General features: G+C 33.8%; 1 long non-coding RNA gene across 1 annotated transcript; it reads left to right on the top strand.

Moving 5' to 3' along the window:
* Window positions 1-7,589: 7,589 nt before the first annotated feature.
* Window positions 7,590-8,186, top strand: LOC136066152 (uncharacterized). Its single transcript, XR_010627622.1, has 3 exons — window positions 7,590-7,727; window positions 7,830-7,883; window positions 8,102-8,186. It is a non-coding gene; the product is annotated as an uncharacterized LOC136066152 (long non-coding RNA).
* Window positions 8,187-12,318: the final 4,132 nt, after the last annotated feature.

Here is a 12,318-nt window from a genome sequence, read left to right as displayed (position 1 = left end):
TAGTGAGTACCTCGTGGTGAAGCGACAACTATTGCTCAAAAGGCCGTTTTGCTTTTGCCTGCCAAATTTTATGTGCTTTCGACTTCGTTGCCTAGAAACCCTAATTCGTTTTCTATATGTTATTTTTTTTATTCACATGTTTTAGCCCATATTTGACCTATTTTGTCTATCCTTGAGTCTTTGTTTCTTTGTTTTATCTTGTTTTGCTTAGTTTCATCCCTTTGTTTGTTTATTGGGGTTCTAAATTGTTTGAATATCATGAACATGCATTGATGCATAGGTGATGTGATGTAGTGAGGTAAGTGAGGTGAGTCATGCACTCACATGAACATGCATTGGTTGGGAAAAGAACTTGATATCTAAAATAACATTAACGTGTTTGGTTGAGTGTCATGCCTATAATGCTTAGTTTGCTTTAACGTGTTTGTTTGATTTCACCATGTGATGTTTCTGCCCTTGGCGATTTGTGTTTGAATGCCTTGATAGATGAATGTTAGGTTTGGGGATGATTATGCCATGTTGTGTGTCTTAGATGCATGCTAGTGTGTGTGTAGACATTCCTTGTAATTGTGATTATTTTGATAATTTCCTTTGTTTTATTGTCAAATTAATAACTAGGGTTTATATCTTTAAGAACCACATGAACATGTATTGATGCATAGGTGCTGGGATGCAGTAAGATAAGTGAGGCAACTCATGCATAATTACATTAACGTGTGGTTTGGATGATGAGTATGATATGGTTGATGAACATAATGAATATGCTTGATGTTAATGCCTTGTTGATGTTACTTCCTTGAGATATACTTGCTACCCTTGGATGTGCAAGATGAATGATAGGACCTTACACCATGTGTTGCAATGGGATGATATGCCATGTTGAATACTAGATGCATTTTAGTGTGTGTGTGTGAGTCTAGAATAACATGTTAGAAGACCCTTTAATGGGATTAGGATTTGGAACACAATGAGTGAAGGCTAACCTATGGGTCAGGTGGAGTTAGGTGCCTAACACCTTTCCATCCCCATATCTAAAACCTAGACATGTGCTCTAGTTAAAATCAATTTTTCTACAATGGCGCTATATATATGGTTCCTAGACCTAATATAGGTGGTGACTCCATTTTCATCTCCTGCCTAGTCCACCCTAAGCCTTAGCATATTTCCCACAAGTAAACCATTCCCACACCAAGTTCATTAAAGGGTTCAGATTAAGTTTTTATTTGCATTTTTGTGCTTTCTTTGGCCCTTTTACATGCTTTTGTGTTTCTTTTCTCATAAATATCTTTTGTGATGCTATGTTTGGGTGTTTCATGCTTAGATTCATGCTTCCACCTGTATATCCTTTCATATATGCTTAGATCTAGGTTCTTGCATCACATGCTTTTTTCTCATTTTCTAACATGTGTTATGTGCCTTTTTATGGCCCTTTCCTTGTTTGGTTGCATCCTATGTCTTTTGTAGTTTGTTTAGGTGCAACCGTGTGGATAAGATTGCATCTTGATGATGTAGGCATGTGTGTTGCTTGCCTCATTCCCTCTTGCTTGGCCTTGCTTGTTAGAGCTTATCTTTGTGCTTTATAACTTGATTAGTTTTATCCTCATATATGTGATATCATGTTTTTCCTTGCCCTTTGTGCCTTCCAGTCTTCCAAGCTTTATGCCATCTTGTGTGACCTCCTCGCTTTAGTTGCATCTTTGCATTTTTGTTAACATGTTCATGCATGTGTCTTTGCTTATTTGTTCTTGTCATCAAGCATCATTCCTACTACTGTTTTCATGCGAGTTCACACCAATCTTTTTATATGAAATCCTTAGTCTTATTTAGGATCTTTGCTTGATGGAAAAATTTTCGACTGTATTCTTGCATGCTTTTTTATGTGCTTGCTCGTTTGACAACATGCTTTATCCCCTGAGGACACCTTTTCCATGTGCTTTCTTGTTTGAAAACATGCTTTCTTCACTTTGTGTTTATTCATATGTTCTCTACGTTTGATAGCATGGTTGCTTGCCCCTTTTGTATGTTTATTTACTTGTATGCTCCTTACTTTTGCTTATTTCTCTACTTGTTTGCTGGCTTTGTGATTTGTTTGTTTGTTACATATACACATGAAGTATGAGAGAAACTTCTAAGTCCAAGCAAATGGGCAGTTATTAGTAGATTACGGGATTTAGCCCCTTCTAGAGGTCCCTTCTTTCCTAGCCTTTCCATTTAGAACCATGTCTATAGCTTTCCTAGATTATGATTCCCTTTGCTGCACCTTGCTTGGGCCACACCTTCTGGCTGTGGATATGTCTACTTTTCCTTTTTGCTTTGTGTGCTTGCATTGTGCATGCTATATGTGTGTGTGTGTGTGTGTGTGTGTGGTGCCCTAGCCCAAAGTACCCAATGACCTTTAAGGTTGGGCTCTCAGTTTGTTTATTTAGAGTGGGTATAGAGTTCCCTACTATGAGAAAATCCTTTTCAAGCTAACCTTATGACCCAAGTGAAGGAGCTTAAGGCCCAATTTTGAATATTACCCCTTTTATGTACATTTCCTGTGGAGGCTCGGGCTATGAACTGAGCTTCCACCTTTTTAATAATTTCTTCCTCTCTTTCTCTCGTGCATCACTCTCCCTCTCCCCAAATTTTTTACAACCTCCTACTCACACCATCTCTTCCCCTTTTTATATTCTTCACTTAGTGAGTCTGCCATAATGAGAAGTGGTTTTTCCTAATCTAGTAGGCCTTATCTAGACCTATATTCTTGATCAGATGGGACCCGCCACACACTTTTGAAGTGACTCTATAGGAACTTGTGACAACTTCCAAATTCATTTTTGGAAGGTGGATATCCCAAGGTACTATGTCTTGTGCTCGGCAATATCTTGTGGTTGTCAAATTGGACTATGCTATGCTCAGGCTTTTCATCACTTGTTCGATACGACTTGGGGGGGCTTGACTTACGTGGGTCTTGACCTTGGGCCAGTACATGATTTACGAACCGTACAACACACACACACACACACACACACATATATGTTGTTGAAAATGTAGTCATGCACTTCGAATGATGGACAAATGTGGTTTGGAAGTCAATCCCTTCCTTATTATGGATGCTCTTAACCTTGGGCTGTGGGCATGCATTCGATGCTTGTGTTATAGATGTATATTCATGCTTCATTGGGTGCATGACCTACCACGTGTGTGATTGCCCCTATCCATTTTAGTTGGTGACATTGGTTTCCCTGTATATGCGACACGCATCATGTATTTATACTTTGGTGAGCCTTGGCTTCCCTACTCCGAGCACACTAATGCATGTTGTACACAAAGGAATGAAACACTTCCGGTGTGCCACACTGCACCAAATGCGAAACTCTGTTAGATTTTTGCCATGAAAATGTGGTACCTTCTTGCCATATTCTCATCGCAAAAACTTGGTGAGAATAGTGTTTTATGTGCTATGACGTACCTGACCCAAAATGCTACTTGATTTTTATCACGAAAATAATGCAAAATGCCAACTAAAGTAAATTTTGGTCCATATTTTTATTCCACAAAACGAGGAAGAATTTAAAATTAAAAGGTTCAAAAAGAAGAAGAAGAAGAAGAAGAAGAAGAAGATGATGATGAAGAAGAAGAAGAGAAAAGTAAATGTTACCAGTAGCATAGCAAGGATTACGGTGGGTAGTTAAATGTGTCAAGTGTTGATTGGCTAATAAAGTCTACAATCTCATCAACAGAAAAGAGCGTGTTTGAACCGTTAAAAAAGGTAGAGAGAGAGAGAGAGAACCATTGGGATGACACGTGAAGAAAATTTAGATTAATCTAAAGTCCGTCACCGTCATTGCACTTGCCTCTACATATTACCCACTCTTTTTGGCATATTTAATATATTTATTAAATAAAATTAAAAAATTAGAAGAAGAAGACAAAGGAAAAAAAAGGTTGAACTTTGAAGTGCCTTTTTCCCAATTATTGTCATTTTGGACGTTTTGAAATTTTTATTTTTGTCTTTTTTTATTTTTTATTTTTTATTTTTTATTTTTAAGTTGGTTATATTCAATTTCTGTTAATATGATAACCTTTCATGATTTTTTTTCCCCCTAAAATGTTGCCAAATACATAAATTACATTGTTGTTGATAGGAAAAATAAATTGTGAAGCATTAGATTACTAATTAAAATTCTTCTAGAAAATGATTATATAAGAATTGATAACTTTTTACAAATTTTACAAATGAAAACAGAACAAAATATAAAAAAAAATGTTAAAGTTAGAAATCTTTTTACAAACTAGTAATATGAAGAGTAATGTCAATGGTAGGTTTAAATAAGAATTAGAAAAAATTTACCATAACAATTATCTATAAAAAAAATATTATGAAATAATTTGTGAATATAGCCTTGTTCAAATATAAATGGGCCAAAAGATAAAGGATAAAGATAAAAGAATATCTCTAAGATATTTCTACCTTAAATAGTATTTATATATTAATAGAAAATTGAAAACTTTAGACGAAGGACCAAAGTGTCCCTTTATTTATTTATTTTTTTGTCTTACTTCTATAATAAAAATAGAAAGAGAAATGTCATGTACATTGCAATTTCACATGTTCATTTGCATTTTCCCCTAAAGTCATCTCTATCTCTCTCTAACTCTCTATTTCTGTCTCTCACACATGAAAATTCGAACATAACTTATTATAACAGTGAATTTTGAAAGTAGAAAGACTGAAGTGAAGGTTCAAATAAATGTCAAGTAACCTTTTATAGTTTTTTTTAGCACTTATCCATTTTAAATCTTGAACAACTTATGAGAGAGAGAGAGAGAGAGAGAGAGAGAGAGAGAGAGAGAGAGAGAGAGAGAGAGAGAGAGAGAGAGAGAGAGAGAGAGAGAGAGAGAGAGAGAGAGAGCTGAGAGAGAGAGAGAACCATTGGAATGACACGTGAAGAAAATTTAGATTAATCTAAAGTCCGTCACCGTCATTGCACTTGCCTCTACATATTACCCACTCTTTTTGGCATATTTAATATATTTATTAAATAAAATTAAAAAATTAGAAGAAGAAGACAAAGGAAAAAAAAGGTCGAACTTTGAAGTGCCTTTTTCCCAATTATTGTCATTTTGGACGTTTTGAAATTTTTATTTTTGTCTTTTATTTTTATTTTTTATTTTTAAGTTGGTTATATTCAATTTCTGTTAATATGATAACCTTTCATGATTTTTTTTCCCCCTAAAATATTGCCAAATACATAAATTACATTGTTGTTGATAGGAAAAATAAATTGTGAAGCATTAGATTACTAATTAAAATTCTTCTAGAAAATGATTATATAAGAATTGATAACTTTTTACAAATTTTACAAATGAAAACAGAACAAAATATAAAAAAAATGTTAAAGTTAGAAATCTTTTTACAAACTAGTAATATGAAGAGTAATGTCAATGGTAGGTTTAAATAAGAATTAGAAAAAATTTACCATAACAATTATCTATAAAAAAAATATTATGAAATAATTTGTGAATGTAGCCTTGTTCAAATATAAATGGGCCAAAAGATAAAGGATAAAGATAAAAGAATATCTCTAAGATATTTCCACCTTAAATAGTATTTATATATTAATAGAAAATTGAAAACTTTAGGCGAAGGACCAAAGTGTCCCTTTATTATTATTATTTTTTGTCTTACTTCTATAATAAAAATAGAAAGAGAAATGTCATGTACATTGCAATTTCACATGAATTTCATTTGCATTTTCCCCTAAAGTCATCTCTATCTCTCTCTAACTCTCTATTTCTGTCTCTCACACATGAAAATTCGAACATAACTTATTATAACAGTGAATTTTGAAAGTAGAAAGACTGAAGTGAAGGTTCAAATAAATGTCAAGTAACCTTTTATAGTTATTTTAGCACTTATCCATTTTAAATCTTGAACAACTTATGAGAGAGAGAGAGAGAGAGAGAGAGAGAGAGAGAGAGAGAGAGAGGATATCTATGAGTCAATGGAGATATAGATGATCTNACTCCTCATATAAAAAGTCTGCAGGATATTTAAAACTACTCCTAAAATAAATATAAAGACATAAGAAAATTTCATTTACGCATTCTTTAAAAAAATTAATAAAATTCTTTTACAAAATTTAAACCTAAACTTTTCTCACTTCCCACTACATTCTTATCTCTCCTTCAAAAAACAAAAATGAGATTCTATAATTTTTGAGACAGTAAGTCTTACATAACCAAAATTTTGGAGACACCATCCGAAACCTAAATCATTACTAAATTTCTCATTTATCTCATATTCTCTGATTTTATGATTTTTTTCAAGAAAAATTTAATATAACAAACCTCCCATATTTTTAGCTTGTGGAAAATTTCAAAGAGGACAAATTGTTTTTCCTTGAATTTTGACAAAAACAAAGAATGGCAATAGTTTATAGGAAATTTAACCGGGAATTTGTACTTATAAGCTAAAAAAATTGAAGTAAAATAGCTAAATTAAAGTCTTATCTAGACATAGTAAAAAATAAGGTGATCCTTAATATAGAAGTTTGTTTATGTATATATTGACAAATAGCATGTGGAACAGATTAATATTGTAAAGGGGGCGACGAAAGCTAGCTATTACTGCCACTTGATTCGAGTATTATCTAGTTACTCATGGCACCGCCTTGTGGAAGTGGGAGGAGGTGGATGAGGGCTGTAAAGTTAATCTTGTTCTTATTCTTTCTCATACCAATGTCATCAGTTGGATTTAGGAACACGAACACCATCTTTGATAAGAAAAAAAAATTAGAGATTCAACGGAAATTGAAGCGCCTTAACAAGCCTGCTCTTAAAACCATCAAGGTTATTAATCACTTCATATAACATATTTGTGTCCTATATAGTATTTTCAGCTTTAGTCTTTGAAGAATCATTCACTTTTCTGGGTTGTGGCGTCTCCATGACTCCCATGTACAATTGCAGAGTAATTTTATTACAACACTGAGAATTTAAGCTAATATCTATGCGTGTGTGATAATAAATTGTATCTGATACAGAGCCCAGATGGAGATATAATTGATTGCGTAGATATCAAAAAGCAGCCAGCTTTTGATCATCATTTGTTGAAAAATCACACAATTCAGGTGACTAGTTTAATTAACTAAATTTCTTTTGATATATTAATTTGATACTTATTGTATGCATTGTATGGGCTGGGTTTGCGTTGGTATCTATGTCAAATACCATAGATGAGACCTGGTTCTTACCCAAAAGGGTTTTTATTCAAAGGGAGCAACGTCTCTTCGAACTCCAAGCCCAAAATTACTCAGCCATGGCACTTGAATGGAAGATGCCCACAAGGAACCATTCCCATAAGAAGAACTACAGAAGAAGATTTATTAAGGGCAAGCTCTGTAGCAAATTATGGAAGGCAAAAATACCCTAATGATGATAACAATGCGATCCATGAGGTACAACTTAACTTTTAACAAATATTATTAATTGATTTGAGCTTATTGGTATCTACTATAATGAAGGACTCAAATGAACATTCACAACCTTTATTTTTATGGTTGAGTTTCTAGTATGCAACGCTTATAGAGGAAGGAGATACGTATTATGGAATGAATGCAGAAATGAACGTGTGGAATCCCCAAGTCCAGGAACAAAACGAGTTTAGCTTGGCTCAATTCTGGTTGGCAGCTGCTGATAATAATGGTGTAAACCGTGATACAATTGAAGGTGGCGTGATGGTATGTATTATTTCATCTATCAGCTTTTCTTTTAGGCGCATGCAAAACATTGAATTACTAATAATTTCTAATTTTTACAAAATTATTTGTGTGGAAAAACAGGTCTACTATGAGTTGCACCAAGATTACAGCACTAGACTCTTCACGTTTTGGACTGTACGTGTTTCAATATTTGACTTCCCTGCCAGCACTAGCCACGTTTATATTGTTTCTTTTTGAATTTTTTTTTTTTTTAAATCATGGCTGCAGAGTGATTCATATCAAAACACAGGCTGCTACAATCTTTTGTTCTCTAGCTTTGTTCAAAATAATTTTTCTTTTCTGAAAAGTGTCTTTATATATATATATATATATATATATTATCATGGCTGCAGAATAATGGATACCAAACCGGTTGCTACAATCTGCAATGCCCTGGCTTTGTTCAAACCGACAGCCGGCTTGCGTTTGGGGCAAGCCTCGAGCCTTATTCCGATTATGGTGGTGACCAAAGTTCAGTCAACTTCTTTGTCTCATATACACCATTATTATCAGCAGCTGCCAACCAGAATTGAGCCAAGCTAAACTCGTTTTGTTCCTGGACTTGGGGATTCCACACGTTCATTTCTGCATTCATTCCATAATACGTATCTCCTTCCTCTATAAGCGTTGCATACTAGAAACTCAACCATAAAAATAAAGGTTGTGAATGTTCATTTGAGTCCTTCATTATAGTAGATACCAATAAGCTCAAATCAATTAATAATATTTGTTAAAAGTTAAGTTGTACCTCATGGATCGCATTGTTATCATCATTAGGGTATTTTTGCCTTCCATAATTAGCTACAGAGCTTGCCCTTAATAAATCTTCTTCTGTAGTTCTTCTTATGGGAATGGTTCCTTGTGGGCATCTTCCATTCAAGTGCCATGGCTGAGTAATTTTGGGCTTGGAGTTCGAAGAGACGTTGCTCCCTTTGAATAAAAACCCTTTTGGGTAAGAACCAGGTCTCATCTATGGTATTTGACATAGATACCAACGCAAACCCAGCCCATACAATGCATACAATAAGTATCAAATTAATATATCAAAAGAAATTTAGTTAATTAAACTAGTCACCTGAATTGTGTGATTTTTCAACAAATGATGATCAAAAGCTGGCTGCTTTTTGATATCTACGCAATCAATTATATCTCCATCTGGGCTCTGTATCAGATACAATTTATTATCACACACGCATAGATATTAGCTTAAATTCTCAGTGTTGTAATAAAATTACTCTGCAATTGTACATGGGAGTCATGGAGACGCCACAACCCAGAAAAGTGAATGATTCTTCAAAGACTAAAGCTGAAAATACTATATAGGACACAAATATGTTATATGAAGTGATTAATAACCTTGATGGTTTTAAGAGCAGGCTTGTTAAGGCGCTTCAATTTCCGCTGAATCTCTAATTTTTTTTTCTTATCAAAGATGGTGTTCGTGTTCCTAAATCCAACTGATGACATTGGTATGAGAAAGAATAAGAACAAGATTAACTTTACAGCCCTCATCCACCTCCTCCCACTTCCACAAGGCGGTGCCATGAGTAACTAGATAATACTCGAATCAAGTGGCAGTAATAGCTAGCTTTCGTCGCCCCCTTTACAATATTAAATTGTGCATTGTTCATCCTCTATTCCACATGCTATTTGTCAATATATACATAAACAAACTTCTATATTAAGGATCACCTTATTTTTTACTATGTCTAGATAAGACTTTAATTTAGCTATTTTACTTCAATTTTTTTAGCTTATAAGTACAAATTCCCGGTTAAATTTCCTATAAACTACTGCCATTCTTTGTTTTTGTCAAAATTCAAGGAAAAACAATTTGTCCTCTTTGAACTTTTCCACAAGCTAAAAATATGGGAGGTTTGTTATATTAAATTTTTCTTGAAAAAAATCATAAAATCAGAGAATATGAGATAAATGAGAAATTTAGTAATGATTTAGGTTTCGGATGGTGTCTCCAAAATTTTGGTTATGTAAGACTTACTGTCTCAAAAATTATAGAATCTCATTTTTGTTTTTTGAAGGAGAGATAAGAATGTAGTGGGAAGTGAGAAAAGTTTAGGTTTAAATTTTGTAAAAGAATTTTATTAATTTTTTTAAAGAATGCGTAAATGAAATTTTCTTATGTCTTTATATTTATTTTAGGAGTAGTTTTAAATATCCTGCAGACTTTTTATATGAGGAGTGCTTGTACTTCTCATAACAAAGTCTTAGTCACAAAATTTTCGGTTGCTTCTATGGATCCAAAGCTAAAAAATATGCACCATCTAATTCCTTCAAACATATGTAATCAAAAGGATTCCCTATGAAAATTGAACTACTCACACATAGAAAATAAAAAAATGATATAAAATTTATATCCAAGAGATGCGTAGACATATTTCCATATACCATGAAAATATAAGTCATCGTGAAATGAAAAATCTATTCCTTCAAGATGGAAATAGATATAGGCAAAAACACCATTTTAGTCCCTATATTTTAGGGTCATAGTCAATTTTGTTTCTACATTTTGGTAGTAGTCAATTTGGGGTCCCTACATGTTGACTTGTCCAATGCTGATGTGTTTAAATTTTAGGGTTCTCGTCAGCAATTAGATGGCAAAAGAAGTCACATTAGCATTTATATATATATATATATATATCCTTTTACCAAATTTATCATTTTCTTTATTATTATTATTTAATTTCTTACCATTTTTTAGTAACCAAACATATTTTCATTTTAATTTTCTTGATTTTCTTTTTTACTTTCTTTACAATTTCTTGGTAGCCAAACAACATACTTGCAATTTGATTCACCACTACTGATCCTAAAGTACCAGCTGCCTAACAATTCAAATCCACCACTGACCATAATCCATAACCACCAAACTCGAATTTCCACCAACCCAAAATCCAGCACCACCACCAAACTTCAAATCCACTACTATCAAACCCATATCCACCCCCACAAAACACACAAACAAACCCAAATCCATCACCACCACTTAAGGCAACTACTTCTCCAATGACTACGATCTCACCACATTGCTGCACAAGGCAAACCGAAAATCCAACTCTAGTAGCTGATCTCATCTCATCTCTGGCAACTGTCTTGGGCTAAGCCTCAGCCGTCAGCATCATCTTGGCTGTAAGCCACGACTACGTCCTCATGCAAAATGACAAAGGCTTCCATTACAGAGTTGGATGAGTCCAAAATAAGTAGAGATAGAGAGAGAGAGAGTAAGCAAATGGTGGCTAGTGGCAGTGAACGGTGTGGAGCAAGTTTTAACGCCGATTTTGTCCTCTCACCTCTCATCCATAACCATTGAAGCGTGTTAGACTTATGGTTAAGTGATTAAATTTACCATTTACTAACAGCTTAAACTTTTGGGACAATCAGTAGTTTAACATAGTATCAGAGTAGGAGATCCTGAATTTGATTCCTGACTTTACTCTACCTCCTATTTAAAATGTTAAAATCCCATTGTTGGGCCCCCACTTATTAAGGGGAAATTTAGGCCCACAAGTGAGGGGGAGTGTTAGACTTATGGTTAAGTGATTAAATTCATAATTTTCTAACAGTTTAAACTTTTAGGATAATCAGTAGTTTAACAAAGCGCTATTAGAGAGGACTAAGAATAGGGAGGATGGCCAATATCCCATTAGATATGTATTACCAAGTCGCAACCATCAGTGTCCATCTACATTGTCCTTCCTCATTGTACATGCCATGCAAATCAGTTTGTAATATTTTGAAAGATAAATGAAGGTACAAAGACTAATGAAAGAGGAAAAAAATGAAGCTTTTTGTGCAAAACAACATGGCTATTACTGGCAGGGAAGTCAAATATTAAAACACGTACAGTCCAAAACGTGAAGAGTCTAGTGCTGTAATCTTGAAATATCTCATAGTAGACTTGTTTCTCCACATAAATAATTTTGTAAAAATTAGAAATTATTAGTAATTCAATGTTTTGCATGCGCCTAAAAGAAAAGCTGATAGATGAAATTATATATACCATCGCGCTAGCTTCAATTGTATAAAGGGTTACGCCATTATTATTAATACCTTCCTTCCAGAATTGAGCCAAGCTGAACCCGTTTTGTTCCTGGACTTGGGGATTCCACATGTTTATTTCTGCATTCATTCCATAATACGTATCTCGTTCCTCTATAAGCGTTGCATACTAGAAACTCAACCATAAAAATAAAGGTTGTGAATGTTCATTTGAGTCCTTTATATATAGTAGATACCAATAAGCTCAAATTAATTAATAATATTGGTTAAAAATTAAGTTGTACCTCATGGTTCTCGTTATTCTTATAATTAGGGATGCTATTGTATTTTTGCCTTCCATAATTTGCTACAGAGCTTGCCCTTAATAAATCTTCTTCTTTATTAATCTTGAAATATCTCATAGTAGACTTGTTTCTCCACATAAATAATTTTGTAAAAATTAGAAATTATTAGTAATTCAATGTTTTGCATGCGCCTAAAAGAAAAGCTGATAGATGAAATTATATATACCATCGCGCTAGCTTCAATTGTATAAAGGGTTACGCCATTATTA

The sequence above is a fragment of the Quercus suber genome, unplaced genomic scaffold, assembly GCF_002906115.3.
Source record: "Quercus suber isolate HL8 unplaced genomic scaffold, Cork oak 2.0 scaffold_28, whole genome shotgun sequence".
Taxonomy (NCBI): Eukaryota; Viridiplantae; Streptophyta; class Magnoliopsida; order Fagales; family Fagaceae; genus Quercus; species Quercus suber.
The sequence above is the reverse complement of the archived record's forward strand: the minus strand, read 5'-3'. Positions and strand labels throughout refer to the sequence as shown.